Raw genomic sequence first — 8,117 nt, 5'->3', positions numbered from 1 at the left:
TTTGCTGCCATACACTCAAGAACCTAGGTATTAGGGAGAATGAAGACAAAGAGGGAGGAGCTTTATGACAAAGACGTGGGTTGGTAGGAAAGAGGGTGTGATAATGATGGCATTCTTAAGATAGCCAACAAATATTTATTGAGGACCTCTTAGATGCCAAGTTCTGTTTTAAGCATCAGCGATAACAAATATGATTCTGGTGTTTTACTGCACCCACCCTCCAGGAGCTAGGGTGAGGGTCAAAAGACATACAGTTAGTTATCATCCAATGAGGTTCCTAGTCAAAGCAGACCATATTTGCCCTAAAACTATGTGGAGAATACAGGCTAAGTTTTAGAAGATCCTTGGGCAGCCAGATGGCAATTAGATGAAAATTTAATCATGTGACTGGGAGGTAAGAGCCCCACAGAGGTTGTCCTGGAGTTCTTAGGTTTGTTTTGCTTGGAATAGTTCCATGGGTAACAGGCTTGAAACAGAAGGGAGTTCTGGAAGTACTATCTGCGAGAGTTTTAAACTGTTTATCAACTGCACTTACGACAGCAGAAAATGTGCTAAGTGTGGATGACTAAGTGTGCATTTGAAGCACTGGCCGAACTTCTGACTGCTTAACGACAGGAAAACAAATACCTGTAGGATATGCCAGGCATCCCTTCTGTTGACTTTGTTTAGATGTATTGGGTTTTATTTGCAAGAAGAGCCGATTTTCGAGTGAGAGCACGTGCATCGACGTGCTCTGAGTAATGGCTGTGCAACCAGACTTACTGCATCCTTCTTAAGTTTTCCAACAGCAAAGGTGATGTCCTCACTTGGATACCAGGCAACAACTGTACCATTATCTTGTTCAGTTTTATGCCCTTTTCAAGTGCAACCTTTGACATTTCCAAAGTAGTAGGTAGGGAACTTGTTCATGTGATACTCATTAAAGTCACACGGCTAACCTTTCTGCCCACTTCTTTTGTTGAGAACTAGATAGAGAAAAACACTTTGCCGTCTTTCAGAAGAGACATAAAGCAGAGATCTGGACCACTTACAGATGCTGAAACACCTCTGTGGTCTCGTGTTAGGGGTGTCGTGGAAAATCTAACATGGCCTCAATTATGCTCACAATGAGTTTTTCTTTGAATTCCTAGTTCTGAATCCAGAAGTGTAATCCCGTGTATAGAGCACTATTCTAGGTGAGTAAGATTCTAATTTACTTAACTGATTCGTGGAGTTGCCATGAATACAGTTCCAATTCAACCAAAACGTTTCTATTGCCTATATACTTTATACTTCTAAAATTTACTCATATAATGCCCAGGAAAATTCTGTAAAAGAGGGACTATGATCTCCATTTAATGAGAGAAGAAACTGAGACACTGAGACACGAAGGAACGGCCCACTGTTGCCCAGATAAAGTTGTGAAATTCTAACTGATCTCAGGATTTTGGACACTGAAGCTGATGCCTTTCTTCTGTGCTGTATAACCGCACACTTACTGTAGGTGAAGGAGGGCTTTTTAAGTAAATCTTGACTTGTGTCAACCCTGATAGCCATTTTTTTTAGCGATCTGAATATGTCATTTAACTTTTCAGACCCATTAAAAGAGAGAAAACAAGTTGCTCCTTTCAGTGAAGAATGCAACATTAGAAAATCCCCTATTTGTAAGAAAGGGAATATAATGACTAGAATATCTGCCTGAGAAAAATTTAGAACCAATAACAATATGGGATGTGACTTAAGGTAATAGAGGTTTTTCTTTTCTGCAAGAAAACATAAACATACATATCTTGCTCTTTTGAACCTGGTAGAATCTTACATATCAGTTTTTTTTTTAAACTGAAATACTTGAGCATATGAAAATAGGTGATTCTGAAAATGGTATTACAGGCACCCCAGATTTCCCTAGAAAGCATGCAAAAGCTACAAAACCTCTGCAAAAATTCTCATTCCTCAGAATGGTCCCAAAAAGTTGACTCTTGCCTTTGGCACCTTTCACGTTTCTATTTTGGTTCTCCTTGCTCTAGTTGGGATTTCTGTCCCAACCAACTGATAGCTGTGTGTATCAAGCTTAGTGGACCTTTTTCTCATGGAAAAGTGATATGCCATTCAGGTGTCATTAGTTAATAAAGCTTTATAAGTAGAGTTTCCCTTTAAGTAAAATAAACATAGGATCAAAAATCTGATTAATTAGTTTAAACATTACATTAAAAAAATTTAGGCTCTGAATAATAAACCTCTGGGAGACAAGGATATATATATATATATACACGTACACACATACATACATACATACATGGATCCTGACCTCAAGTAGGTCCAAAGTGTTGCAGGTAGAGAAGGAAATGAAAACAAATACTCTATGTTAAACACAAAAGACACAGCTGAGAGGAAATAGTAATTATAAACGGAAAATTGAGGGAAGGGAGGGCATAGCTCAGTGGTAGAGTATGTGCTTAGCATGCAATAGGTCCTGGGTTCAAGTCCTAGTACCTCCGTTAAGATAAATAAGCCTAATTCACCGCCCCCCCCCAAAAAAAGGGAAGGTTGAAAGGGCTTATCCAAGACTTCGCAGAAATTGCATCTAAACCACAGTCTGAAAGATGATTTCAAGATGAGAATTCCAGATGAAGACATGTTTTCGTTTCTCTTGGATAAATATCTGTGAGTGGAATTGTTGCATCATAGGATGACTGTGTGATTGGACCAGGAAACTTGTACTAGCCGTGGATGTGAGCACTAGCTGTTCCACTTTCTCATCAGTATTTGTGTTCCATCTTTTTCACTTCAGAGTAATTTCCTTCCGGTGGGTGTGTAGTGGTTTTGTCATCTGTCGTAGTGGTTTTAATTCACATTTCCCTGATAACTAATAACGTTAAACACTCTTTGATGTGCTTAGAGAAACATTATTTAGTCTTTTATGGCATACCTTTTGCCTATTTTTTAGTTAGGTTGCCTACCATTTTGTCATTGAGTTGTAGAAGTTGTTTATGTATTCTGAATTCAAATCTTTTGTCATTTATGAGGTGTGAATATTACCTCCTAGTCTGTGGCTTGCCAGTTTTTTTCTTTTTAATAAAGATGGGGTTTTTTTGTTTGATGAAAACAGGCTTTTAATTTGATAAGTGAAGATTTATCAATTTTTTTCCTTTCATCACTAGTGCTTTCTCTCTCTTACCTAAGAAATATTTGCCTATCTCACGGTTGAAAGACATTTCCTTATATTTCTTCTGAAAATGTTTTAATTTGAGGTTACATTTGTATCCATGAACTATCTATCTTGAAATAATTTTTGCATAGGTGACTTTGCTTCTTCCATTCAGTTAGTTTGGTACTCCTGTTAGAAATCACTTGACAGAATATTTGGGGGCTAGCCTTATTTGATGAACAGGTTTAATAGTCATGAAATAATATAAGAATGTGCAGTTAAGTAACAAATTGTGTGCTTAGAGCTCCCTAGTAAAAGATGTTTTGTTGTTAACATAGCAAGCAAACATCCTGGTGTAGTTTCTCATTCTCTTTAAAATATCTAGGAAACATCATAAAAACACATAAAATAGCAACAATAATATAAGATGACACAAAATACCAAAATCTAAGTATTTTATATTAATTAAGGAATCAGTCAAAATAGTTTGTCTTGTTAATATTTTTCTATTCATTGTACTGGGCACTTAGTGGACATTTTCCTTCTGGTGGTTCATGTACATTGGTTACTGAAAATTTTCTTGTATTATTCTTTGATGAGTTTCTCCCAACCAACATGTTATCTGTTCTCTCTAGGGGTGATTTTATTAGTTGTATGAAGTATTTTCTAGATTAATCCTCATTATTCTTATATTTTCTCTTCCATTACCTATCTAATTGGCTTTGTGTTTTACTTTATATTTCCAAGACATTATTATCTAAAACTTCTTTGATTTTTATATTACAGAAATTCTACTTTAAAATTTCAAGAGAAAATATTTATTGCATCATTATTTGCAATAGGCAAGATATGGTAGTAACCTAAGTGCCCATCAATAGATGAATGGATAAAGGAGAGATATATATATTTACACATATCATATGTATATAATGTACACACAATGGAATATTATTCAGCCATAAAAACTAAATCTTGCCATATGTGACAATACAGATAGATGGACCTAGAGGATATTATGCTAAGTGAAATAAGTCAGACAGAGAAAGATAAATAGCATATGATTTCACTTATATGTGGAATCTAAAAAACCAAAACAAATGAACAAATAGAGCAAAACAGAAACAGAATCATAGATACAGAGAACAAAGTAGGTAGTTGCTGGAGGGAAGAGGGTGTAGAGAGGAGAGAAATAGTTGAGGGAGGTTAAATGTACAGTGTACAGTCAATAATTATGTAATATCTTTGTATGGTGTCAGATGGTAACTAAACTTACCATGTTGATCATTTTGAGGTGTGTAGAAAAATGGAATCACTATGTCATGTCCCTGGAACTAACATAGTTTTGTAGGTCAATTATCCTTCAAAATCAAACAAAAAAACTCATAGAAAAATCAGATTGGTGGTTACCAGAGGTGGGAGGTTGGGGGAGGGGGACTTGATTGAAGGTGGTCAAACGGTACAAACTTCCAGTTATAAGATAAAGAAGTACTAAGGATGTGACATACAACATGACAGATATAATTAATATTGCTTTATGTTATATATGAAAATCATTAAGAGAGTAAATCCTGAGTTCTCATCACAAGGAAAAAAATATTTTTTTTCTATTCCTTTGATTTTGTGTCTGTGTGAGATGATGGCTGTTCACTAGAGCAGTTGTGGTCATCATTTCATGATGTGTGTGAGTCAAGTCATGCTGTACACCTTAAACTTACACAGTGCTCTATGTCAGTTATATCTCAATGAAACTGGAAGAACTTTCAAAATTTTCCTTAAAAAAAAAACAACACACATACAAATTTCCTCTTTCATTGATACAACAGCCTCTTTTATTTCTACAGCCTGGTCATGTTTATTGTTACCTGCCTCGTCTGTTTTCTTCATTGTCTGTTTCCTACTAGCTACTTTATTTGTTGTTTATTCATTTTTCTCATTGTTATATTCTATGTTGGAGTCTTTCCTTAACTATTCAGTAATCTTTGACTGTCCATTCATTTGGGTGAGAAGCCGAAAGGCTGGTGGGAAGATCTTTGGGTGGAGGAAGGCTTGTACGCCACGGGTCTTTGTTCTAGGGTAGTCAGACAGCTGGTTAGCTTTGTCATTGGGGGATCCCCAATGTTAGTAGTTGTAAGTCTTTATCTCTTTATTTTCTCTAGAAAAGGATCTTGCAGTCTTCTTGCTGGACACATCAGCCTAGCTGCTGCCATCCTGGAGCCGGGCGGGAGGGGTAGTGGGAGTGACTCAGTGGTCCAGTTTGCAGACTGAGTCACCTGTTTTGGATATGACCTCTCACGCTGGCCCCTCTCTGTGCCTGGAGCTTGGCGCTGCTCTTGCTGGGTTGCCCATGAAACAAACATTTGGTCTCTTGTTAATCTTCTAGAAATTTTACATTTTGAGCTGCAGATCAAACTGCTGCTTCTATAGATTTTTGAAAAATAGCCCCTGTTTTATACCATTTGGTGATTCTTGCTTCCTATGGGATCTGACCTTTGAGTCATTCTTGATTATCACCTGCATTGTCATTCTGAGGTTCTGTGAGGACGATCACCTGGTTTTTCATTGGTTTCACTTATTATAGTCACTTAGGTACTCTGCCTATTTGCTAAGCCATTGATTTAATCTATTTCAATATTTATATAAATTCTTTTCCACATGTTTCGTTTGCATTGATGATGGAATTGGTTTTATGTTTTGTGTTCTCATTATTTTAGGGTGATTCCTTGAGGGGAAAAAAAGCAAAAATGTTTTTACTCTCCATTTTGAAACTACACATCTAACTGACTCTAAAAAAAGAAAAAAACATCCTCTCAAACTAATATAATAACAAAAGAAGAAAAAACATGTATACTCTATCTCATTCTTTGTCAAAACAGCAAAACCACTAAGGTATTTGCATCAAACCTTACACAAAGGAAGAAGTCTGTAACCCATAAATGGAGATGAGTATAAATAGGACTTGTTTATTTCTGATAAGTCATTGTATTACTGATGCGTAGGGTGAGGATGTATTAAGGTCCTAACTCACAATAGAATATATTCTTATTCCTGTTTATTTCTTGGATTAGATATTTTGTATACCTGTTGCATTTTTATACTGTATCTCACATAGATAAGCATTTATTATCACCTTTATTCTATAAAAATAAGTTAAAAAAAATTACTTTCTTACGATATTAGTTGGCATTAAAAGTTCACTCTGTTTTGTACCGTGCATACTGAGACAACCACTAGAGCAAAACTTAGTGGCTCGCAAGATTAATTTTACTTTATAAAATGGATCCCTTGTAATATCATATAGTAAAGTAATTCTTGAACTCCTTGAAATATTTTTCCACTCTTTCTGAACCTTAGTATGTTTTATCTATCAATATGCTATAAATAAGTTTAAATTAAAAAATAATTTTATGCTAGGAACTAGATTTCACAATTTACAAAAAGAAAAGTCATTTCTCTTTTATTTTACTTAAAGAATTTATTTAAATAAGCTGAAGAGGGTGTGGAAAAAAGAGAACCCGCCTACACAATAGGTGGGAATGTAATTTGGTGCAGCCACTATGGAAAACAGTGTGGAGATTCCTTTAAAAAACTAAAAGTAGAGTTAATATATGACTCAGCATTCCCACTCCTGGGCATATATCTGGAGGAAACTCTATTTTGAAAAGATACATGCACCCCAGTGTTCATGGCAGCACTATTTACTATATATACATACACACACACACACACACACACACACACACACACACACACACACACACACAGTGGAATATTACTCGGCCATAAAAGAGAACGAAATAATGCCATTTGCAGCAACACGGATGGACCTAGAGATTCTCAGACTGACTGACTTCGCTTAATATTATAAAGACAAATAGAGTGTGATATCACTTACATGTGGAATCTAAAAAAATGACAGAAATGAACTATTTACAAAACAAACACACTGACATAGAAAAAAACTTGTGGTTGCCAAAGAAGAAAGTGAGGAAAGGGCTAAATTAGGAGTTTGGGATTCGCAGATACACACTACTATATATAAAATAGATAAACAACAAGGTCCTCCTGTACAGCACAGGGAACTATATTCAATATCTTGTAATAACCTATAATGAAAAAGAACATGAAAAGGAATATATATATATGTATAACTGAATCACTATGGTGTACACCAGAAACTAACACATTGTAAATCAACTAAATTTCAATATAAAAAAGCATTTATTTAAATGCTAGTGGAAACCCGATTAGGTAACTGTCTGTGAGAATGATATGAATGATACTTCTACTGAGCCATCAGCCTTTTATCCCATTGTTTGTTAAGAGAATCCTCTGACTTACAGAATTTCTTGAGAGCCACGCCCTGGCATGTCTTCTACAAATAACAACAGAAGCTGGTGGAGTGGGAGGGTAAGCAGATTGTCATTGGAAACTTTCTGGAATGATGTTAAAGAGATGCAGTAGTAATACTTGAACGTTGCTGCAAACTTGTTCTAGGCTGTCAAGCTCTGATCAATCAGGAGGGGAAGGTAAACTTGGCACAGCGTTAGTAAAAACTAGCCAGGCCAGCACTCTACACAGCACTAGATTTTTTTTTCCCCCTTTTCTCTAATGCATCTTAAAATTTGGGAAGTAAGAGTAGAGAGAACACCAGCATTTAAAAGGAGACATTGCAAATGTGGTTGTGAAGATCCCATGCTCCAAAAAACAATTAGGTCACCCTAATTTTTCTTGCATGATGTAGGCTGAAAAAAAAAAAAAGACTTCTGCCAAAGAATGATTGAACTCACCTTAACAAACATATGGGATGGATCATTAACACACTGTATCTGTGCATACATAGAGCTGTAAGCAAAAAACAAATTAGAGTTTGGAGGCTGGATGATTTAAGACGAGGAAAAGTCATAACCAGAGATAATTCAACTTAAGCTTATATGTTGGTAAAATTCCCTACATACCATTTTAGACACTTTTAATAATAGATAACAGTGAT

The sequence above is a fragment of the Vicugna pacos genome, chromosome 34 (genome assembly GCF_048564905.1).
Source record: "Vicugna pacos chromosome 34, VicPac4, whole genome shotgun sequence".
Classification (NCBI taxonomy): domain Eukaryota; kingdom Metazoa; phylum Chordata; class Mammalia; order Artiodactyla; family Camelidae; genus Vicugna; species Vicugna pacos.
This window is presented reverse-complemented; position numbering follows the sequence as displayed.